At 41.1% G+C, this 25,565-nt stretch overlaps 1 protein-coding gene across 7 annotated transcripts in view; it reads right to left on the bottom strand.

Moving 5' to 3' along the window:
* The window catches only part of LHFPL2 (LHFPL tetraspan subfamily member 2), a 188,629-nt gene that overhangs the window by 66,441 nt on the left and 96,623 nt on the right, over window positions 1-25,565 (bottom strand). For 6 of the 7 annotated variants that reach the window (XM_041753532.1, XM_041753531.1, XM_041753534.1 and 3 more), the window contains one exon: window positions 12,158-12,215. The exons of the other annotated variant lie outside the window; for it this stretch is intronic. The gene's annotated coding sequence lies outside the window, so the exon portion shown is untranslated. The remainder of the gene's footprint in view (window positions 1-12,157; window positions 12,216-25,565) is intronic. 7 annotated transcript variants of the gene reach the window in all.

The following is a 25,565-nucleotide window of genomic DNA, read 5'->3' as shown; positions in this document are numbered from 1 at the left end:
CAAGGATCTGGTGAGATGGTAATGGCCAACTTCCTCAGGGTTCCTGGAGATGTGTCTGGGAGTCAGCTGGAGCTCCTGCTCCTGATTTCCCCTGAGAAATGATCCCAGGATGTGGGCACCACATCGAGTGCTCTTTCCCTCTGCCAAGGTAGCTACTCTGTTAGAAACAAAGGACAAAAATGACAACTGAGAGATTCAGCTGGGAAATGGGAGAAAACCTGCAGCTGGCTTACTATTTGGTTCTCTTCCTCAAGCCACGTACTGAGGGATTCTAAGAGCAGGTGTGCCCCTGAGGCACGGCCAAAAGCACCACCACGCTAATGCCGTGACACAACTAGAGCAGAGATGGGAGGAAATCTGGGAAAAACAAGCACAAACAATTCTACATTCTTTTATATATAGCTAGGTATTTCCAGAAATATAGGACACTTGGGCACGTCAGAGTGATAGAAAATACACGGCAAAGAGGGGACAAGTACTATACCTTACAGGTAATGCTGGCCACCTGCATGAAGCATGTCACTGTCCCCATCCACAAGGCAGCCCCCTGCCATACGGATCTCTGACCAGCTGCTAAACACAAAACATTAATTTCACTGCCAAAGGCTGCATCTGTGGACCTCTGAACCCCACGCAGGTTGTACAAGCTCCATTCACCATCCTAAGTTAGGTCTACGATGGCAGGATATTTGCTGGGAAAACTGGAGGGAAGAGAAGTGGTCCGGCTGTAAATACCATCTGCCTACTGGCAGTACAGGAGAGACAGGGAAGGCAGTGGCCAGGCCCTGAGGACGTGGACAAGCTGGCTTCTCCTGCCCACCACCACTCACTGCTCCCTGACCACACTCGGCACTTCCAGTCCCCTTGCCTCCATCCGCACTCATCCCGACCGGGATGCCACGGTCTTCCTTCACGCCTTATGGAAACTGAGTCATCTTTAAGGCCCAATGCAAATGTCACAGCTCCAGAATGCCCTCCCCAAATGTCAGAATTAATTGTTCTGTCTTCTGTCCCCAATACTATCAGTTTATCACAGAAGCAGTAACTTCTCTGCTTGTCTTCTCAAGGCTGGACTGGGAACTCATTGAGGACAGGGACACCGTCCTACTCTTCGCTGCTCCACCGTCACACAACAGGTCTGAATGGTGAGATACCAGACAGCTTCAAGGTTTTATCCACTCATCCCCTAAATGACACCAATAGAGCAGCCAATAGGATATTAGAGGATAATTTCCATTTCAAGATGTGTCCTCAAGACTGTTGTGTAACAGAGAGGAATCAGAAAATAACAGAAGGGTTCTTTCTGAGGTGCACTAAACAGCTTGGATTCCATCTTCTTTCCTTCCCCAGGAATTCCCCAAAGCAATGTAGATGGCTCTATTCAGACTTGGCTGGCCACAGATTTCCGTCAGATTTTTGTTTTCTTCCAGATCTGAGTGCATGGAAAAAACACTGTAATTTCCTTGTGGGCCTATTATAATTCTATAGGCTGATTAGCAATGAGGAAACCTCAGCCCTGTAAGAAGCCCTGACAATCCAGTTGTTCGGAAGCCTTACCAGCTTTTTACTGAGATACGATGTGTGATTTTAGGGTCAACATCTAGACAAACTCTCTGAGATCGTCCCTACATCCTCCCTTCTCCGTTTCAGGATTAGTGGTATCAAATTCTCAGTATTTTAAATTCTTTATATCTATCAGACACTGATAAAATGAATACGCAACTAGCAATCTCTCTGCATGTGCTTTGTTTCTGAGGCCCTGAGACGTCTCCAAGTGAACTTGTCTATCGCAGTCAAAAATGTTAAAGCAGTGCGCTCAGCAGGCATCATCAGTGCCCCCATGCATACGTCTCATATCCCTTGGGTGCATGCTTACAGCAAGCACCCATGACCGGCACCCAAGCAGACAGCAGACCTTACACGCTGGCCTCAAGAGCAGCCACCAATCAGTGACGGATGTGAGGTGGAGGTGACCTCTCTCCCAGCTTGCTGGGGCCTCCAATGGGCTGGTTCTGAAGGATGCCTCCTAAAATTCACCAGGGATTCAGGCCCAGGTGCCCACAGCAGGGACTTGCTCAAAATCATCTCTTTATTGCCTTTCATCTCCTGGCTAGCTCACATACCTATTCCCTTACCAATGTTCTCCAGGATTACCTCACAAACAACCTATGTGTGCTTGAATCCTAGTCACAGGATCGGGTCTAGGGGAAGCCAATTTAAGAAAAATCCCAATACTGAAGCAACCTGATAACCAATATGGGAAGGCAGATGTACAGGGACACCTTATACTCAAGTATAGTGAATATTCACAGTAAATAAAACACTGTCATGGCATATTCATGCTGAAGAATCTTTCTGTGTCACAGTCATAATGAGCCGGACAGCCTCAGGAAGTGAACAGAGCTGTCTTAAATCTCTGGGAATTAGTGTGTTATATGTGTTCTAAAAACAGACTGGATCAGTGGCTGTTTCCAACTTCCATGGCATTAAATTTCCTTTTATACTTCCCAGCACCATATTTCCAATAAGCCCTGGAAAAACGTACCCCTGGGGAAGGATACTTTGCTATCTTAATAAAGTCTTTCAATCCTTAGGAGACAATTCACCATATTTCATTCTCAAAAATATTAATTTTACTCCCCCAAAGAATCTTATGAAAATATTTGTATTTCTTGCCTGAGTTCCCTGGGAGGTGAAGTTGAAAAGCTAGCTAATAAAGGATAGCTCCAATATTACAAAAAACAATACATATTGCAATATGGAAATAATTAAGATCCAAAGGAAAAAATGTCAAGCCCTCAAATCAAAAGCCCTTTAGCTAGAAAGTAATGTCTAGGGGTTCTTGTTTGACTAATATGTATTAGACATTATTCAAGGCATACTTCGTTTTAAAACAAACAAGTAGATACCAAATTCAAGTTTCTGCAAAAGGCAAATTCATGGATGAGGACTCACTTCATACAAAAAATTCACAAATATCCCATTAAAATACCATGTCCTGCAAAATACCAATTTTATTTTAGAGAAACCTGATTTTTTTTTTTTTTTTTTTAAGATGATATCTAGTTGGGAAAACACACATTCGTTCCTTCTAGGAGTGTGGCCTGGACCAGGGCAGGAAGAACAGGGATGTAGATGAAGCATTATGAAGGAGGGAGAACTCATAGGTCTTCATGTTACTCCTGGGATGTGGGCAGTGAGGTGAAGAGGGGTCTCAAGATGTTGCTCAGGTGTCTGGCTTGGTAGATGGACGGTAGTCCTTTTTGCTAGGAGACAGAATTGAGGCCACAAAGCCAGGGAGAGAGAAAGAATAAGTTCATTTTGCGACACAATGCATTCTGAGTCCCAGTGGGACACCAGGGGAAGACCTGTAACAAGCCGGTGGCTATCTGGGCCTGTAGCCTAGAGAAGGGGTTTGGTCTGAGGAGGTCTGGCCCACAAGTGGCAGCTGAAGTCATGGGGTGAGTCAGATAATTTGGAGAATGCAAGGAAGAAAAGGAAAAAAGGGAGAAGAGGACTCCCTGGAAACAATGATAAGAAGAGGAAAGTCAGCTAAGTAGTCTGAGAAGAAACACCAGGGAGTAGCAAGTATGAATGACTTCATGGGGTCGGTGAACACTGAGCCAGGGTGTGTGTTTATTGTGAGTATTCTATCAATGTGAGCTATACCGTGTCTGCCCTGCACAGGCAGAGGGGAAGGAGAAGTACCTGGGCAGGAGGCAGGGTGATGACTAGGGTGCCCACAAGGTCTGGTGCTCACTGGATACAGCTGACTTTGCAGATGCTGACAGCCCTGACCAAGAAGTCACATTAGAACCTCCAAGTGTATTCTCTTTGGCACTTCCACACCTATTTTCATCTCAAATACAGGATAATTTTGTATACAATTAACTATTACTGAGAATACAATATGTGCAAAGTTATGCATCTCAATAACCTTTCTAGGAAAATGGGTCAAAATTATAAACATCACAACAGTCATAAATAAATGACAATTTCACCTGAAAGGACTTAATGAAATAAAAAGAAAATATGGGTGGCTATTCTGTTGATGAAAAACATTCAATTTCATTAAGTAATAAAAACAGCAAGAATTAAAATAAGGTGCCATTCTTACTTCCCAAACTGGCAAGGATTTGGGTCCTTAGGGATCCTTATGGTGTGCTAAAACAAGGACTCTCTTTTACTGCCAGTGAGAGCCCAACTTTCCTGGATATATTTTTAAAACTGAACAAACATCTATAAGAGGACAATCAATGTTTATATTCAATGATTTTTAAAAATGTCAAATGTCAAAAATAGAAGGTTAAGATGATTTACATATTTATCATAGATATAATTTTCAACCAGTGAAATACTTTAACAAGAAACATCTAATGATAGAGGAGATATGAATATAGTACCCTATAAAACAAAAAATTAACTGTAAAGTTGTATACAAAGTAAGCACTCAATTATGTAAAGAAAAGTATGTACAAAAAGAGACATTTTTTGGAGTGTGGCCACTAGATTGGCCCTAAGGAGACTGGTTTTCTTTTCTCCTGCATGTGTATACTTTTCTGTTTGAACCTGGATTATTTTGATGATTGGTAGAAAACACACATAAACATCTTCTGGCAACTCTAGTCCAGCAATAATAGTATACAAGAGTTGTTGCTCAGCTTCACAAGCCTACCAGTGTCTAAGGCACTGGGGAAAATAGGTGTGAGCTTTGGGCAGCTAAAGAATGACCTATACTTTGAGGTGTACTGATCACATAAATATGCAAGCATACCAGCAACTAAAGAAAAATAGAATTCCTTTAGGTTTGCCCAAGTGACCTTCTCTACAACTACTCTTATACCAAAATGCCTGACAGTTTCCAGAAGGAGAGACTTACATGTACCTGCCATAGGGTGTAAGTGGCCAGTAAGCTGGCCCCCCTGAGCGTGACTAAGAATGAGAAGCCCATGAAAGCAGTTGACTAGCATGCCAGGCTGGCTGTGTCCTTCCAGTCCAAAACCAGCCCATGAATATTAGGAGAAAAATGGATTGAACTTCAACTGAATTAGGAACACAGTTAGAGAATGAAGCAGGAAAAAGAAATGTGTTGATGAGGCAACAAGACAGGAACCAGCTCTTGCAGATTAGTCACACTAGATTTCTAAAGTGAATTCTCAGTCATATTTGCCTTCATTACATGAAAGAGATGACCTAAGCTGTGAGTTAATGACAGGAAGAGCCCATTTCCTAACACAACTTGGCTGCGTATATAGAATAATTTGGATCAAAATCAGGTACATTTCTAAGTCCATCTGAGCTTGCCAATTAGCTCTTAAGAGTTTTTCACAGGCTGTTCTGGGCTGGTAACATAAGGTACAGAGATGGGGGGCCAATCCCATCCTTACAGCTTGCCTGGCACCCTAGCCCTCTGAGATGTGGTGAGCAGCTAGCTGGTGGCTCTGGGGAGGCTGGCATCTTGAAGGACAGACAGGACCACTGTATGACTAGTGGTTCCCGCTGGTACTAGAGCACAGAAAGGGAAAAGATTACAAAAACTTTATTTTGGCTTTTGAATGACTCCAGAAGGGATTGTAGATTAAATCAACATTTAATTCAAAAGAAGCCAGCTTTTGTTAGAAAGTCAGCATGAAATTTCAAAGAGCAGATTGGGTGTTTATGGGGGCAAGATCTCAGAACTTGAGAGCTATACTACACTGCCTTCTTTGGTGGTTATGGTTTGACATGAGAAATGATCAAGATAGATACAGCTCTGACTTAGCTACGTTAACAAGCTTCGTGTAAAAGCATACATGTCATCTTACAGTGACCGCGAGGGAGACCTCTACACCATCCCAATGCATATTCATTCAGATGAGGTGTGTTCAGCACCTTCCTTTCAAGGAGCAATTTACAAAGTGGATCATGGAGGTGAAAAAGCTTTCTCTATGTAAGGATCGAGGCATTTCTTTGTGTAGGTGGAATGACAAGAGGAGTACCCAACTGGAACCAAATCTACCTGATGGAGGAGCTACACATAGCCTTTTTTACACAGACTTTAGCATTTGTTCATAACAAAACTGAAATGAGATCCAGAACATCCTTGTGGACTTGTTCCATCAGATGGAGGACCTGAATTCTCTGTGGAATAATTCATCAGAGAGGTCCAGAATTCACAGGAAGATGGATACTCTCATCACATCAGCACTGAGAAGAGCTCCTTGCCACGTGGGGGAGCATAAGAACCCCCAACTTCACCCATCCTCTCCCAAACAGATAACTTTTTCTACTTCTCAAAAGAACTGAGGCCAGTACATGAGAATTCTCTTAACACCCATTCCTCATACTTGAAGCTTACTATGGCAAAACTACTCCTATCCAGAGAGCTGTCCCAGCTCCCATCCAAAGCTAACCCGGGACTGTGCTTCATTCGGTTAGCTGCAGCCTTGCCCATCTGACCCTCCAAAGCCACCCTCTTCACCCACCTAGTTTCTTGCCAGCAACACTTTCTACCTGGTATCTTAGCCTCTGGTCAATCTGCTAGCCATGGTGCCTTCCAAATGTCTAACCTTGCTCTTCTGCTGAAAAGAGCCTGTATGGCTTCCCAAATTATAAATGGGCCACACTCCTAAACTCCCTTATAAACTGGAAGTTAAACTTAAGCCTACATTCACTCCTCCAACTATCCAACATGTAGTGAGCATTTAGCATACGACAGATACTGTGCTGTGCTGCCCATCAGGTGCCCAAAGTAGAGTTCTCTTCAGAGGATGCCATAAAACTAGCTCTACAGTCTAACCACAGACATTTATCTTCCGTCCATTCAACCAATATTCACTGAGCACCTACTGTGCATCAGACATTGTAGTGGACACTGATGATATAATAAAAGACTCAGACCAGCCCTCAGAAGTTCAGTCTACCAAAGAAAGCAACTTTTCATTCTGTCCCTGCTGAGAAGAATCCTCAGCACTCTCCTGTCAAATGGCACAGGTCTAGCCAAAACTTATCAGAAAAAAGGCAAGCTGTCAACGTGTAAGTAACAAAGCAGAAAAAGAACTGCTTTCACTTTAAGTCTTCAATATATACAATTACTTTGACTTGCTTTTTTAAAGTCTTGAAAACCACAATCTTATTTTTACTTTATTTTATCGTTTTCCTATCCAGATACTATATATTTAATTCAATTTACCCTCAGTAAAGGAGGAAGATTATTATACCCTCCCCTATTAACGGCTTCCAAACTACTGGTGGGAATGAATTCTATACTCTATTCCTGGAACTTAAAAACCTCAATGTCATAACAGTTAAACTCCATGCAAAGAAAAGCCACTTTTTGGTGGCTAAAGATTCTTTATGAAAATGTGGTAATGGCTTGCATTCAATACAGAAATATCAATTCCTGGAGAGAACAATATTGGAAAGTAAAATTTCTGATTCCTTTACTTCGTCTGGGAAACTACAAGGATGGCAATGTATTTGCCATGTTTATCAAAGGCATGTGGTGTCACAGATCAAGTACACACAATGGAAGAATGTTGATAAGGAAAGTGGCTGGTGTTTGTTGGCACCAACTACCCAAGAACAGAATCAGAACTTAGGAAAACTCACCACCATCACCATCAGCCAGCCAGGACTCAAACCCAGACCAGCACGATTCCAAGTCAAATACTCTTCCCCCACCTCTGAGAATATACTTCAGTGTCACGTGGGGGCATGAATGAGAAACAAAAACACTGATGATCCTAACTGTATCATCTTCTCATGTTTCATACATACATTGGCGACAACTAAGAATCTAGCAAGCCATCATTCCTTTGAGAATATACCTCTGTATTACTGGTACCATAGTAAGAAGAGAGTACTAATTCACTATAGGTAGTTATCCAGTTCCCTTGGATGACAGTTCCTAAACTGATCTCCTGGGACATGTCAAAATGTGACCCTGGGGTCATGGTATCTGCATCAAATGTCAGAATTAACAATCATCAAGGAAACAGAATATTTAGCTGAAAAGTAGTGTTTGGATTCATATTCTGGTAGATAGTGGTGAGTGTTTCCCTTGGCCCATTTCAGAAGAAAGTGGAAGAGAAAGGTCTACGGCAAAGACATCAAAATTGAGCCTCGGGTCATATTACATAAGGCCCAGGCACATCAGCTATGTGCTTTTTTTTTTTTTCAATTCTGAATATTTAAAAATATCCTCTAAAAAAATAAAATAAAAATAATAAAATAAAATAGAATAAAATAGATTTATTCCTCTAAACTACAGACTGTGAACAAACACTTTAAAAGGAGAAAAAACATCATTTTCATAATCTTCACGAAGATTGGAAAAAACTGTTTTACTTAATAAATTAGAAATTACCCTATTCTTGGGGGATTCCTGGGTGGCTCAGCGGTTTGGCGTCTGCCTTTGGCCCAGGGTGTGATCCTGGAGGCCCAGGATCAAGTCCCACATCGGGCTTCTTGCCTGGAGCCTGCTTCTCCCTCCGCCTGTGTCTCTGCCTCTCTCTCTCTCTCTCTGTGTGTGTCTCTCATGAATAAATAAATAAATAAAATCTTAAAAAAAAAAGAAATTATTCTTTCAGGGATCTTCTAAAGCATCTCTGTCTAATGGAAATATTATGTGAGCCATGTATGGCATTTAAAAATTTTAGTAGAAAAAAAAATAAAAAAAATAAAAAAAATAAAAATTTTAGTAGAGGGGCACCTGGGTGGCTCAGTGGTTGAAAGTCTGCCTTAGGCTCAGGTCATGATCCTAGGGTATCGGGATCAAGTTCTGCATCAGGCTCCCCAGAGGAAGCCTGCTTCTCCCTCTGCCTATCTCTCTACCTTCTCTTTATTCTCATGAATAAATAAATAAAATCTTTTAAAAAGTAAATAAGTAAATAAAATAAAATAAAAATAAAACTTTTAGTAGAAATATTTAAAAGGAGGAAATTAATTTTCTCTATATATCCCAAATATTATAATTTTAGCATATAATCAATATATAAAAAAAAGTATTAAAAGTATTTTACATCCTTTTTTCCTAACACTAAAACTTCAAAATCTGCTGTGTACTTTGCACTTAATGTACATCTCAATTCAGCTACTAAGTTTTCATCAGAAATACTTGACCTGATTAAACCATATAAAGTGTACAGTTGAAAAAATAGATCTGCCTGCCCAAGTTGCCTCAAATATGCTTACAAGTTTTCCAATAACTGAAGTGACATTCAGTTCTAAATTTTCAATGAATCAAAATTAAATAAAATTAAAAATTCAGTGCCTCAGTCACACTAGCCATGATCCAAATGCTCAACAGCCATCTGGGGAGGGTGGCTACCACAATGGGCAGTGCAAGGCTAGAGTTCTCTTTTCACTCATTTGGTCAATTCTAGCAAGAATTCCCCCAGATGGGGAAAGATTCATTTATTCATGAATAGAAAACCAAAGAAGACCAACTCCCAATGCCTCACCCTTCTGATGAGGTAGTCCCACATTGCAGAATAAGGTCATTCTCCATTCATTCTGGAAAAAGATGATCCTTCCTGATCTAAATAATGTAACATCATATAAAAAGCTCAATAATCCAAAGTACAAACTCAAGATATTTTAAAACCATGGATATTTTTTCAAGTCAAATCCTCTGCGTCCCTTCTTGTGTCCTGCTGAATTTATGAGCATATTTATTGAGATTCACTAGGTGCTAGTTCCATATGCCGCACTCTACACACAATACATCATTTAATCTCACAGCAATCCTGTGAGACAGGTGAGAGTCAGGGAGGGTGTTAATAACTTGTTCAAGGTCATACGCCTAATTATAAGGTGTAGAGCTGGGACTCAAGCCCAGAAAGTCTGACTAGATTTTTTTTTTAAACCTGCCCAATAGAAGCCCCCTAATACCTAATACCCTAATACCAACCACATACCCTAAACTCACACTTTTCAAAGATTTCTCCAGAGCAGGCAGGGCTGAACAGAGCGGGTACTACAGCTTGACACTCTATCAGTGAGGCATAGGAGGCACGTGGCACAGCACTTCCTCCATCCTAACCCAGGGCTCCTTCCAAGGGCCCTGATGTCAGGAGGACACACAGGAGGTACTTGTTGCTGCTATCTTTGCCTCACTGAATCCTCCAAAGCACTCTGGGAGGAAGGGGTATCCACACATAAGGAGAGAGGAGTTCCATCAGGCAAAGGAACATGCCTTAGGTCACACAGCCAACTGGCACCATACCTGGGATCCCAACCCAGGTAGTGTCCAGCAGAGATGGACTCTCAGCCTAGGACCACCTGATGACAAGGCTCTCCTTAGACTGCAATGACTCTTTGTTCAAGAGAAACCTATTCAACAAGTTGATATGCTGTGAGTTGTCAGATTTCTTCATAATTCACATACTGTTATTTCAGAAAAGCCACTCTTGTGTCTAAGTCAAGTTTTATTGCATTTCTATGGGATGAATTCATAATTAAAAAAAAAAAAAAAGACCAACTGAATTTTATCTGGCTAAATCGTCAGAGAGGGGGATTTCAAGGATGAACATGACTTAGCTCCTGAAGACACTGGCAGAATGGAATTGGCTATTCCCTAGAGCTGGATTAAACAGGCCAGCCTGGCAGTGATCCAGGGTGACAACGCACAAAGGGGGACTAAATCATCACTGGAATACATGGGAAATATGGAGCCAGTTAACTCGGGTTCACATGCGACTCCTTACATAATGGACAAAATGGCAATTGGACCTGTTTCCGCTCAAATAGACAGTGCCTGGGATTAGAAATAAACACACTCCTCACCAGCACAGATCTGGCTCTGTTGAGAATATTTCTCCTCATAGAACTGTATGAGTGAAAACAGGCCTCACTACCAACCTCAACGTCCCCTGGCTGACAGGCATCTGAAAGTCTGGACCTGAGCGATGCACAGCAGAGTGTTACTATTAATCAAATTTTAAACAGGCTTATGAACACCTGCTTCAGAAAAATCACATGTAATAAATCCCTTATTTTCAACATACAGGAAAAGATATATGTTTTTTATTAATAGTCTTTAATAATAGAAAATCAGCTTCACCTACTCCCAGTAAATAAATATGGAACAGTTATTTAAGGATTGTCAGTTTGATAAGGTGCCAATGATTAACCTTCACAAGACACCACCCAACCTGGGTCAGCCCTGGCTTTCCCATGAGAAGGAACTTTGCTCAAATAATTTTATAACTCACAAGTGTTTACAGTTCCCATTAAAAAAAAAGAAGAAAAGAAAAAGAAAAGAACCCAAGTTGCTTAATCTAACCCAAGCAGTAGTAGCTGTTAGAACACTTTAATAACATATTAGAAATCAATAGTTTAATTCATGATATAAAGGCAATTTTTCCTTCCCCAGAATCTGTAATCTAAAAAGATCACCCTTCCACAAATGAGATGGTGTCTGTGAAAACATTCTGTGAACTCACTGCATACGGCAGAGCCTCCAGGAGAGAGTGCCAGTGGGTCCCAAATCCAACCCACATACCGGGCCCCCTTAGCCTGAGTCACACCCTCCAGCTCCTTACAAGGCTTCTAGAGAATTGAGTTGAATACTGTCTGCTTTTTTTAGAGTCAGAAATGGATCAAAGTCTTTCAAAACAATTATTTAATTGATCTCCTGAATGCACACCGTAGGAGATTACTCAACCCCTATTATTATTACTAACATTTTCCAAAAGTGACCTTTATAAATCAGAATCTATAGACTCCATCATACATCACCTATAAGTCAACTGTTTGCAACTTTTATTTAGGCAATTCCTCTACCTGAGCTGTCATCAAGTAATAAATCTGGGTAATTTGAATTGGTCATCTCTACTTCCCCTTTCACAGAAAAATGGTAACAAATGGTGAAACCCCACAGAGACTCAAAAGGAAAGACAATATAGAGTCAGCTATGCGCATTAAAAAGAGCTATAAAATTTGTTTACGAATGGTGACAGAGAACCTTTACAGGGTCTTTGACAACATTTGTGTGTGCTCATCCAAGAGGTATTTCTAACCAAAAAACCCCCAAAACAATAACAAAAACTAGTATTACCATTCAAGGTCCAAAAGTTTGAAACACTGCACCTCTTTCAAGAAGTAATTTGCTACCTACCTGGAAAGTGTATCCATAGAATTATTATAGTAAGGGTATCTGATTTCAACTACTTACCTATTTTATCTGCAGGAATGCTGGGAAGTCTCAATGAACAATCTCAGAAAAATGCCACCTGGAGAAACCAATTGGAAAAAAACTCAGATTTTTTTTTTTAATGTGAAGAAGACTTAGCATATAATTTTTATGTCTCATTAATAGGTGATGTTTCAAATATTGGCCCCCAGGCAGCATGTAGTTAGTTCAACTTGCACTAGAACATAGCCACCTATTCTTGGGAACACTGATGTACTAACACAGGATTCAAACCAGTGATAAACCAGAAAAAAGAGGAGAGCAGTGGGGGAAGTGCAGCCCATCAACGTGCACCTTATTACATCCTTTCCTTTCCCCTCACAAAGAGACCAACTTGAAAACACAACACATGTCCTTGAGGGCACTTTATAAATAGTCTTAAAAGGCTCAAATAATCCTGAAACAAATTAAGAATGAAATATATAATTGTGAATGAGGAAACTACCCTGGCCTTACTCTGGTTACTCTGTTAACTTTTTTTAAAGCTAAACTCACAAGGATATCCAAGATTGGAGAAAGGTCATTACAACTCTAACACAGTTAACATAGGAATCAAGAGATAAGAATTTATTAAATGATTATTCAGAAATCAAGTATTTCTTTTGGTGTTCCCAAAGCCTTCTGGTAATCTTAGAAAATTATAAGCCTATTAATATGTTCACAAAATAAGAATCCCAAAATGACCATTCATGATTGCTTTGAAATATTAAATATAAATGGAACAAATTTCTAACACAAAATATAACAGTTACTATTTGGTGGAAACACATTATATATTAGCATAATGTGGCATCAGATTATAATCTTTCCAGATAGACAGCATGTCCATTGACAGTTGAAGAAACTAATGCTGAAAGAAGCAGAGAAACTTCCCTAGCATCACAGAGCCCCAGGGTTTCCAAATCTCAATCATGTCATACTGCCACATGGCCCCTTGAAAACACCTTCTACTCTAGACGTGCTGATCTACTCATTACCTCTCCAGAGAGAAACCTGATGTTCCTTAACACAAAACTTCTGGAAAACAAATCAACTGGCAGATAAAATTAATTTGTGCTTTTTGTATGTTTAAAAGTAATTTCTTCATTTCAAAATGATCAGCCTAATCATGCTATTTAGAACTGTAATATAACATGGCATAGAAGTAAAAATGTAGGAATAAGGAGTTTAGAGTTCAAGAAATATTAAATATACAACTAAGAGTGAAGTGGCATTTTTAACTCCAGGTAAGAGAGATGAAACAAAATATCTGACAGCCTCAATTCTATTGATAAGCAGAAAAACAGGAAAAGTCTATGTGCTCATTTTCTAATCACAAACTCTCAAATACCCCATCATCAAATCTTGATAATAAAAGTCTGTAATATCAGGCCACAGATATCCATATTTATATCCAAATAAGTAGTTCAACAAAAGCAGCATCAGGGTTCATCTAAACTGGACCTGAGGCTCAAAGGCTCCTCTATCTAAAGACATCATTTTAGTTCAATAACAAACTTGAAGATACTGAACAACAGTCATTGGGTTTCACTTTATAAAAATTAAATACACAAAAGAATTCTGAATTCATAAGGATCTTTGTTATAATAGCTTAAGGGAGTTATGATTTTTTTTAAAAAGGTTCTTTATAAGTTAATTACTAGTTAAATTCCAAGCATTTCCCACAATTTAATTTTACCCCTGTAGGGAAAGTCACAGGAAGTCATGATCAGTATTTTTATCTGAAAACTGCCTTTGTGAAGTAAACCAGTAGGATTATTATAAATGGGTCTGTTGTGGTGGAGCTCTTGATCAACATTTCATTACCTCTCAAAGCTGAATGGGTCACAAAAAACACTGAATTAGCATAGTTCAAAATCAAAGATAACATTTGAAAAATCTTTTGTCACATACCACGCAAAGTTCTGGACAGTTAAGAAAGATCTCCAACCTCTAACAGTAATAGAGAAGGCAGGGTCATATCCTGATTCCCACCTAAAGCTTTCCAAACTCATGCTGCCAGTAAAAGGCACTTCCTAGAATAAACAGATTTGGTCTGAAGCTCTGAATAAAAAAAAAGGCATTTGGGAGTAAATTCTCAGTATCATATTAACCTTTTCTGACAACAAAGTCCTACCTTGTGAAACCACCAAAATGATCAGAAAGATAAAACATGTCAATAGGTATTACAGTTATTTTTATTTATTAAAAATGTCATTTAAAAAATTCAGTAAACTAAAAATAAACTAAGTCATAGATGCCCTCAGAAGTTCACAAGAAAAAATCACCGTTATTAGGCATTAACTGTCAGGCACTGTTCTATGTACTTGATGGGAATTAACTCTCTTCTCACAAAAATGCTCAAGTAGGTACTAATATTATCCCACTTTAGAGATGAAGAAGCAGGCACAGAGAAGTCTCTCAACGTTCCATGGCTTTTAAGAAGTGAAGATTCAAGTCCATATGCATGATCACATTTAACCCGAAATTAACTATATTATAGAGGCAGGGCAAACAGATTTAGCCCTATTTTGAATTTGAGGGAAAATGAAATTCTGAAGAGTAGAGACGGACTTCCCCCCAAATCACACTGCCAGTTAGCAACATGGGCAAGAAGAGAACCCAGGGCATCCAACTCTACCCCTAGTGCTGGGTTTTTTTATTTGCTTGTTTTTGTTTTAAGTTCTGTTAATCAACATGTGACTCGGTGAAGACAGTGTATCCTGCCTGTAACCTCTGAGAAGACACTTCAGAGTCCTCCCAGGGGCCGGGGTGACCACAAGAAGACCTAGCAGAGCGCACACACGGGTATCCTCATGCTGCCATTTCACCAGTTCCCTTTCCTCTCTGTGCAATTATGTTTTTCACTTACTGGTTAACAAACATAGGGGTGCTTATAAAAATCAGAAATAGATGGCTTTATTATTTATTATTCTCTCATCTTCATTTCTACAGATCAGTAGTCTCCTTGGCCATTTAAGTGAGTTATAACCTAATAAACGCAGGCATTTATTCAGCAAGTACCCTAAATGAAATTAAAACCACTGTGATCTTTGCACATTAAGGAGTTAAAAAGTTCAAACTTCCCATTCATCTCCATTCCGGTCGCATGCCCTCGATTCCACTTCCGGAGATGGGAGATCGGAGGAGAAACAATAGCTGCCTTGAGTCTTGAGTGCCTGAGCACAGCACCCACGTGATAGGCACCAGCTCTTATTTATTGAATTGAATTGCCAAAAACAGGAAGCTGAGTTGTAAGACCCCTTTCTCAGTTATAAATTTCTATGACTTGAAGTGTGCCGACTTGAATTGTTTCATGTTAACTCTGTAAAACTAGAACCAAGAAGTGTAACTTATTTTTGGAAGTTGTAAGGCTAAATTTCAGCTCAACTGAAAAAAGAATATCACGCTAAACAGAGTGGCCACGCAGAGGTCCAGTGTGCCTCTGGGGTGGGGGTGGGAGTGTAAGACACAGCAGCTTGTGGTCACAGAAGCCAAAGAGGGTAAACTCTCAATTATTGTCCTATAACAGAGAAAATTCCACGAGCCCTGCAACACCCATCCTTGGTGAGAATGCTAGTTCCATGGCAGGGCACTGTAGAAGTTAAATGACACTTCACACCTCATTTTCTCATCTGACCCACACAATGCATAGAAGGCAGTTGGAGTGGTGGTGTGGGGCAGATATCATTTGGTATTCCTACTTTACAGACTAGGAATATGAACCACCTAAGCTGAATCACACAATTAGTAAAGGCTAGATCTTTGCAACAGCCAAGACATGTGCTTTTCGACCATCACACTTATTCATCAAGAAGGAGGGCAAGGATGGGCCGCAAAGACTTGAAGCATGAAAATAAAACCGAAGGAAAATGAGCTGAAAGCAAAATAGGAAGAGCCCTAATTCTCTTATAAACCACTCTACCTCCACCTAAGAAGTATTCTGTGTTTTTAGTAGATAACTTTCTGGGTTTTGTTTACTTGGGTCAACTACAGGAGTAATTGTCCAAATCCTACTTCACTAAGCTCTACTGATATACCATATGCTTGTATAGGCTTCATATTTTAAGGGCAGTTTGTGGCAGCATAACAGACACAAAGAACAGTGTCCCGTTTCTGCATCCAAGTCATAAACTGTTGTTCAAGAGATTAGGCCGATTTTTTTTTTTTTAAAGTCAATGAAATACATAGGCTCTATTCTGACAACAGGTCCAAGAGAGCCACACACTTGGGTCTGACAACAGGAGTTGAACAGAAATGGTCAGCCGCTAAAAACTGCTGAACCTTCAGGATTTCTAAGGAAAGACATGAGAGTGTCAAATTTCACAAACCTGTCTACAAGCAGAGGGAGTGGCAGGTTGCCAAAAAGGCTGGGCTGTGTTAGCTCATGTGAACTGCTAGGAACCTGAGCCTCTGCACTGCCCGCCCTGCCACTCAGCCACACAGTGAATGACTCAGGTTCAAGTTTCTAGAGACCTCGCAGTCTATAAGCCAAATGTTGTTAACCACAAAAACTTCCTTTAGCTCTTAAGGAAGGAGAAACTACTTGATTCAAAAATCATATCAACATGAAGCTGTGAAAGGGTAAGTTTTCAAATATCTGAGACCAGCAGAATAACCTGCCAAGGTGCCAGCAACAAGTCAGATTCAATTATAGTGTCTTGTGACATACCAGGTTTGTGCGCCACGTTCATTCACATAATGGTTAGCCTTTCCCCAACATTTAGTTACAAACCCACTGGATCAGAAGCTCCTTGAGACTAATACTTCTAGCTTATGCCTTTACATATCTCCCACACATAGCACAGTCCATGGCACAGGGTAAACATTTCATAAATGTTTATTTAATAAATACATGGATGAGTTCCGACATAGTCAGAAAAGGAAGAATAGGGAGAAGAGAGAAATATGGGGTTGATAGGATGGAGAAAATCATCACGCAAAGAATGACAGCTGGAATTCCACAAGGAGAAAGTAAAAAAGGCAAAGGATGAGTCGGCAGGCATGGGAGGAGCATGGGAGTAGTGGTTACCCAGTCTATGCCGCGGGAGTCCTTAAGTGGGTGTGTTTCAAAATACCAGGGTCTGGACCAACCTCCCGATATCCTTGGAACACAAGTGGTGGAAGACAGTAACAGGGCCAAGTGTATATAATTAAAGAGCTCTTTTGGAAATTCTGCAAAATGCTCCTCTGGATGACAACTACTCTTAATATTCTTGGCCTCTTTTTTTTTAACCTTGAATACAGCTATGTGATCATTTTGCAAGACAGATACAGTTGTGAATACTGTTGAACACTAGTATTCAGCAAACCTCACCAAATACCTCAAGTATCTGTTCAAGAATAAGTCAATTAAGATGAACAGACACAGGTCGTTATGGGCAGACAGGTGAGCGCAGCATGCTCAGAGAGTGTGCTGAGGTTAATGGACAGCCATGCAGGTAGCTTGGACTATAAGTGCTGACAAGCCCTTTCTCTGTTTGACATTTCTCAGCAGTCTGCATTCCAAATCTGGGCATAAACTTAGTAAAGACCAATGTTTCTGAAAAACAAATGCTAACATTAAACTAGAAATAAATGAAGGCTACATATTAAAAACCTTTCCAAAGAGTGTAATATGGATACACTCAGGTGAGAGCATAGAGCAAGTGGAGATGCTGCTCCCAGGCTGCCCATTAGCATCCCTTAAAGTCCAGGAATGAGCCCATCTGACCTGTAGGAAGACCCGAAAACCCTTGTATGGTGTCACCTTCACACAGGTAAAGCCCACTGAGGGGGCATGGCTGCTCCAATTTCAAGACAGTCTAACTCACCATTCTGGAAATGGATTTGCAATGTCCTAAAAATGAAGGAAAGAATTCCGAGTCTCTGCATCCTAGCAAGGCTGATTCTAGTGGTGAAAGACAGTTGGCTTTTGGAGGCCTGGCTCCCCTATCTAAAATATTTACCCCTTTCATTACTTTGTGTATGCTAAAAGTATCTATCTGTCCATTATTTTATCCTCCCCTAGTTAAAAGTGGTCTGTTGGGCACCTATTCCCCACCAGGCACCAGGAAGACCAAAACCAACAAGGCATTATTTGCTGCTCCCATGGGAAGATGATACTCTCCTGTAGCACTGGGCAGTTCTCAGCCCCGGTGCCTCCTGGGACTTTCATTGCATGAAGGCTCTAGTGGCATCACATACATTACAACACACACCAGTCACTGCTGTCCCTTCCAGGTGGACTCACATCTTCAGCTTTGGTCTACATCACCAGTCTTTGAGCTTTTCTAAAACCTTGACATTAGTGAGCAAGTAACAGGATCTTGGTGAAGCAGAACCAGAAAAGAGGAGCTTCAGTTACCTCTTGGGGAGCTCAGAAGGTCTGTGTCATTTCAGGAGGAGTGAGGATGTCTTCTGAATACATTTTGGAGGAATAAAATCACTTCAACACAAATTGAATGAGGATAGTATGACTATGCTTTTACAGCGTGCCAGGGAAAACTTTCCCTGAAAGAATTTGTAAAAAAAAAAAATCTGTCAGTTGGAAAAAAAAAAAATCATAACGTGGGGCACCTGGGTGGCTCAGTCAGTTAAGTGTCCAACTCTTGGTTTCAGCTCAGGTCATGATCTCAGGGTTGTGAAATCCAGCCTTGTGTCAGGCTCTGTGCTCAGTGCAGAGTCTGCCTAAGACTCTCTCTCTCTGCCCACCCAAGCTCAAATAAATCAATCTTAAAAAAAAAAAAAAAAGTAAGTGGTTTGTCCACTAGAATATAAGCTCCATTAAGGCAAAATCTTTAATGTGCTTTAGTCTGTGCTGTATAGATCCCTAATACCTGAAGTGGTGCTTTAGACACAATGAGTTCTTAATGAATATTAGTTGGTGAATACATGGGTGGGCAGATGATAATGTCTTTTTTTTTACTTATTCATGAGAGAGAGAGAGAGGGAGAGAGAGGAGAGAGCAAGGGGGAGAGAGAGAGAGAGAGAGAGAGAGAGAGAGGCAGAGACATAGGAAGAGGGAGAAAGAAGCAGGCTCCATGCAGGGAGCCTGATGCAGGACTCAATCTCAGGACCCCAGGATCACGCCCTGAGCCAAAGGCAGAGGCTCAATCACTGAGCCACCCAGGAGTCCCAATAATGTCTTGACCAAAACCAGAAACCAAGGGAAAAAGGGAGATCAGGTGAGGGCATGGGGGGAATTTTGTACATGGAGGCTTTTAAGCTTGAAGAACCTGGTTGGGCAACCACATAGCGAGGATCCCAGTAGGCATGGTGGGAAACTGAGGAAAGGTTAGTGAGGGTCATATAGTTTGGGAAATTAGCACCATATGGGAGGTGTTTGAAGCCATAGGTAAGGGTGAGATGACTCCCAGAAAAGCAGTCAAGGAGTAAGGTAAGAGTTGGCTACCACACAGTAAAACAAGTAAATAAAAGATGGTATCCACCTTACAGGGATATACGTACTAACGGAATGAGCGTATGTGAAATACCTGACCTCTCTAGCTCTCTGAGGCTCAGCCATATTACACAGCAGGTGCTCAATAAATACTTAGCGAAGTTGCGGACGCCTCTCAAGTGCCATCTTATTTCATAACATTTGGGCATAGCATGGGGGCCAGAATTGTATGTTTACACAAGGTTGTGTTTTCTTTTTGGAGGACTTTGACTTACTCCAGTCCCATCAAAGACTTAAGAGATTCTCCAGCATTACCTACAGCATGAAATAATGCTATCTTCCCTTTCATTACCTAGCAGGGGAAAGAAAACAGGCAGGAACACAGTAACCAGAAATGGGGTATAAAAGGCAAAATCTCATTCCTGTGAGGTCCATGGACGTGAATGTCTACTGTGGTAGGAGCATTGTAGTTACAGATTTTAAAGCTAAATCCACAGGGAGAAAAACTTGCTGCCACAGACTAAAAAAGTAGCAACAAATGTGGCATTTGAGCTAAACTCAAAGGATGAGTTAAATGTAAAGGTCCAATTTCAAGAAAGAAAGAAAAAAAAATCACTGGGTGGCTTAGGTGGTTTGCTTTTAAGTTGGTGACTAACTATAGCTTAACTAAAAATAAGCATCCAAAGTCAAAGAGGGGAAAACAAATGTCACTATGAGTGCCCCACTTAGAAGGGTTAGTCAAGGAGGGAGAAGTCCAACACCAATCAACTACTGAAGCAACTGGGCTAAGGGCCTGTTGGAAGTGCTGCTGGGTCTCTGGGTAGAGGGACCCTGTGGTTTCCCTCGCCAGGGCGGAGGAGGGAGTGAGCAGGGTTCTTACCCGGCTACCACGAAAGTGTCTCAGCTTTTATCTTTTTCTTTTTTTCCTATATTAGAATGCCACTGAAAATTTTGTTTGAAGAAAGTGCTCGTTGTTAAAAACAAACATTTTGAAAGCCACTGACCCAGCAAAAATTAATTCTGGGGATAAAAATCAACATAAGTTTTACAATTATAATTTTTAGACCCCTTTCTGACAACTGGCTCAAGAGTATCTTAATGGTGATCACTGTGGGGGTTGGCGGATTATTTATTTAACAGTGATGAAGAGGTGCAAAGGTTTCATGGTTCTGCAGCATTTGAATTCTGTATAATAAAAAGGAATACTTTTCTAGGCAAAAAAGTGTATGAGATACTTTACGTCAGCCTACTTGTCTTTCCTATGTTTTTCAAAGGAAACAAATTAGAACTAAATTTAATTGCTTCCCTGGGCAAAGATGAAATCTTATTAAGGCTTCACACATGGTTGTGTTTATACTACGAAACAAGAGAAAATGCTCTATGTTTAATTAATAGTAAAAACCTATTGAACCTATAGAGCCATTCATTCTCTAGGGGAATTGTGTACATGGGAATATTTTTTTTTCCAAACAACTTCCATAAGATTCCTGCCTATTCTTTTACAGATGCAAATCAAGTGTTTCAAACTTTAATTACAAAATGGTGTTTAAATGAAGAAATGAGAACAAGAGAGAATGAACAATAACCTTAGGGAATGAGAAGCAATCTCTCTTCTAAGTTCCCTCCTCCCAATTCTGGAAAAGGAGGACGATATGTTCATGCTGAAAACTATGGAGCACTATTTCATCGATCTCTATTCTAACTTAGCGTAGAAAGTTTTGTCTTCAGACAGGAGAGATGCACCCGGCAGGCACTGAGACCCTGGCTCAGAGGGACTATTTCAGATTCTCCTTTTAGCTGTTAAATACGCAAGCAGGGTGCCCTCCGTCCATGAAGATGAACACCAAGCCCTCCAAGCTCTCCACCAGCAGGACAAAGGCCCTACGAGATCCCAGGAGGAAGAGCCGAGTCTGGACACCCGTCTACACTCTAACCCTCCCTGGGACCTATGGCATCCATGTGAGAGGCAGCCGGTCGGGGTGAAAAGTACAGTCCGGCCACACAGTCCCACCCAGCGGACTGGCCCACAGAGCAAGGAACCCTGACCTTGCCCTCGCCAGCTCCTTCTCTGAGGAAACGTGTTCACTGGCTGCAGATTCTGAACTATGCCTCAGATGCATTCCCAAACTCACGCACACACGTACACAGACACCACAAGTGACAGGACATAACTTTCTCTAGTGAGGGAAATCTGGCTTATTTATGAAGAGCTAACCACTTGCCAACAAAGTCGACTGCAATCGATGGCAAACAGGGCCCCGTGACTTGTTTAACTCCCTTCTCCACAAGACTCTTCTGCGTTTGAGGATTCCAGATGCCTCGCTGAGATCCCTGGAAAACAGTGTCCTGAGACGGCTGTGCTGATGCCTCAGCTTTGGCCCCCAAGCTCTCATCTGCATTGGCTCAAGACCACCCGGCCTGGCACAGGACGCGGCTTCCTCGAGCCGGGCCTTCCACCCTCACGGTGCCCTGGCTCGGGCACCACAACCCGCCCAGCATGAGCTCGGACTGCAGGGGGCAGCACGGGGTGGGGGGCGCTCCAGGCCCCACCACCAGCTCCCCAGAGCGCTCCAGAAACGTGAAGCGAAGGGGGAGCATTTGCTGGCGGCCTGGAGATGGTGTTCAAGGCAGGGCATTACAAACCAGGGTCCTGGGCTGCCCTGGCCCTGGGGCCCAGCTGTGCCCTGAAACCATGGGCGGGCACCTCCCCAGGAGGCTACGGTTTAGCTGTTCCATATAGTGGGGTTAAAAATAAGATTTTATTTGAAAGAAAGGATCTCACTGTAAATAAACAAACATCTTGAAAACCACCACATGGCAGAACTAACTTCAAATAAAAGGAAAGTTAAAAGAGAGAAACTACTCAAAACACGGGGTCTTACTTTAATGAATGTGTCCTTTCTTAAAAGGAACGAGGAAAGAAAACAGTACTAAAACCAAATGTTACAGCTTGGAGTTCTCTCCTTTATTTTTGCCTGCCTGGGAAAACAAAACAAACAAAAAAAGACAAAGAGAAGAAAAACAAAGGGAAGATCATATATTTTAGTTTCTAGGTCCTTGGGAAAGTCTTAAATCCTATTGCACTGACTGCACAATTTCAAGAAACAGAGTCACAGAGGGCATTAATCTCTTAATTTAAATTCCTAAGATAAATCTTTGGTTAAAAAAAAAAAAAAGAATGGAAGAAAAAAAATTTTTTTCATAAATTGCCTGTAGGAAAACAAAGCAAGGCTCCCAATTTCGCATTTTTGCCTTCCTGTCCGTTGAGCACCCTTAAAAGCTTTCAATTTCTCCATTCCTAAAAGAGCCAGTCCTTCCTATAGGTGTTCCTAAGCCCGTGAAGTGTGTCTCTTTAAGGTCAGTAGGCAGGAGGGAAATTGGTTTGTCACTCTGTGGTAGGCTGGGGCTGGATACAATTTGCAGAAGGAGGGGAAAGCCCTGGGGACACTGGAATCCAACAAGTCACCAAGAACTATGTTCACTGTGGTTTGGCATTCCACGAAGAATCCTTTCTTTGACTTTTTAATTTTTGTCATTCTAGACTCATACTGGATCCAGATGATTTAAAAAATCTTGCTTCAGACGATCTTAACTTTTTACAGTTAATGGCTTCCAATGACATTGAACCAAACAACCTTCTTTGCATTTTATAGGCCATCTAAAGCCAGCAAACTAATCATGTAGTCATGCAATAGTCCTTTACAGGAAGTGTCCTCACCCTGAGTACGGTTCTTTGGGGAGTTTGTTAATATGCTCAGTCAAGTCAGCTCTGCTTAAGCCAAGTATCCTCTCTCAGTGCCATCCTCTGAAAAGATCGAATGTCAGTTTCTAAACCAACAATCCCTCTTACTTCCTCCCTCCCACTCATTCCTAAATTTCCACAAGCAACATTAGCATACAGTGCAAATGGGAGACACAGCCATTTCTAGGCACAGGGAGCTTAACACATTTTTAAGGAAGCTAAAAGAGAATGTAGCAAAGTACCAACTTTCCTTATGCTCTGCAGATATAGGAATATTAACTCAAGTTGTTTTATAAACTTGGAACGCTGTTGGAAGCCATCTTGGTTAGACTCCAAGCAGACCTATTAAGTGACCTAATTTTTATGTTCTACTTTTGAAGATCTCCAGGACAGAAATTCTACAATCTCCATTGGTAGCTTGATTTGTGGTTTAATTTCCTTCAGAATCAAAGGGGGCTGTTTCTCTCAACTTTTTAAAAAAAGTTAAACAAGAGCTTAGATCTTGTTAAAGATGTCATTTGAACCTGAAACGGGTAAATGGAAGAGCAGAAAAGTGAACCACCAAGAACTAGGCCGTAATAGGCTAAGTAAAGCCCAGGCTGAAATGTCATCAGCTTACTGAAGATGGCCACACTGCCCTATCCTGCCCAGGAGAGTCTGCGTGCATCATGGTCGTCTGCGTTCACAACTCAGGTTCATGAGTTTAAGAAATAACTCTGCAGTACAGAGTCGTTGAATCATGTATTGTACACATGAAACTAATATAACACTGTATGTTAACTAACTGAAATTAAAATAAAAACTTAGAAAAGAAGAAAAGAAAAGAAAAGAAAAGAAAAGAAAGGAAAAAAAGAAGGAAAGAAAGAAATAAAGATGGACTCTACAGCTCCTGGATAGAAAGCAGCTCATGTGCAACAAAGAAGTATTTCCTAGTCACTGGGGAAAATCTTTCCCAGGCTTTCTACACTTTCCAAATGAGAAGAAATTGTGTTTTTTGGTTTCCTTTTCCTTTTGTGTTTTTCTAGGAGCCCCTAAGCAATATTATACTCAGGTTTTCTACATTTTTTTTTTTAAGGTGAACTTTCCACTGAACTACACTCCATGAAACAAGTCTTTTGGAAATTTTACCCTTGGCCTCCTGGAATTTTTCAATGAAATTCGAAAGAGATGTTTACCTGACCCCAAATGTTACCCGAGTGAAGACTCTGTTTTTAATTCCTTGAACTCTTCTCTTTCTCTTTTCTTGTCATGCCCTCTGGGAAAGAAAGACACATACGAATGTTGGCTTGACCTCAAATGGCAAACACCAAGATAATAGAGGTCTAATGGTTTCTCAAGAACTTGGACAACATCACAGAGATGAACTATGCCTCCTTCTCTGGCATGGTCCTTTACACATCACTTTCTTGGATCAATGTAAAGATAGAAATGCCAGCACACTGTCTCCAGGACAAAAACAAGATGCCAATCCCTGGAAGAATGAAAGGAGTATTATGGATTTCTCAAAAGCACTAAGAGAGCAGACAAAGAAACTATGACCTAAGTGGTAGGAAGAAGGAGGAGTTAGAACCATTTTCTGCCAATTAGAGAGTCCAAATGAGGCAGAGCGCAGGCTCCCTCTGGCAGGCAGCATCTCAGGAGTGTAGGAATCAGGCATCTACCATAAACAACAGGGTTTAGTTGATAATTTCCTTTTCTTGCAAGAAGGAAGGTTTATGGCATGGAGGCTTGGCAATTCCATTTCAAATGGTCACATTTACCCCTCTTTAGGAATGGCTTGGGCTGCCACACAGACAAACACAATCACGTTGAATGCATTTCAGGGCCTTCTTTCTCCTCTTTTCCAGGTACTTTCCTCCACCAAGAAATCAAAGGGTGAGATCAATGGCTTCACCTTACTGCCAATTTTCTCCGAGAAATATCTTCCAGGAATCACTTAGGTACAAGGCTTCTGACACCATGCTACTTGACTCTATCTCAAACTCTTGGTTCCCAGTAGCATACATGCTCCTGACTACCTGTTCTGTAATACAGCAAACTACCACATGATCATCAACCATGCACATGAGCAATGGGGGCTCAGAGCCTCCAAGTTCAGCTCTCTGCTGCCTAGAAGCTATAATCCAGTAGCAGGAAAAGTGTGGATTCACACAAAGCTTTGTTTCCAGCAGATCCTTCTGAGAAGGTGTATTTGGTATAATCGTGAAGGTGAACTCAGACCCAATACAAAAGTGTAGTTTCTTTCCTCTACCTTTTTGAACTTGACTCTGCAAAAGAGATGAAAACTG

Source organism: Vulpes lagopus, chromosome 4 (genome assembly GCF_018345385.1).
Source record: "Vulpes lagopus strain Blue_001 chromosome 4, ASM1834538v1, whole genome shotgun sequence".
Classification (NCBI taxonomy): domain Eukaryota; kingdom Metazoa; phylum Chordata; class Mammalia; order Carnivora; family Canidae; genus Vulpes; species Vulpes lagopus.
This window is presented reverse-complemented; position numbering and strand designations above follow the sequence as displayed.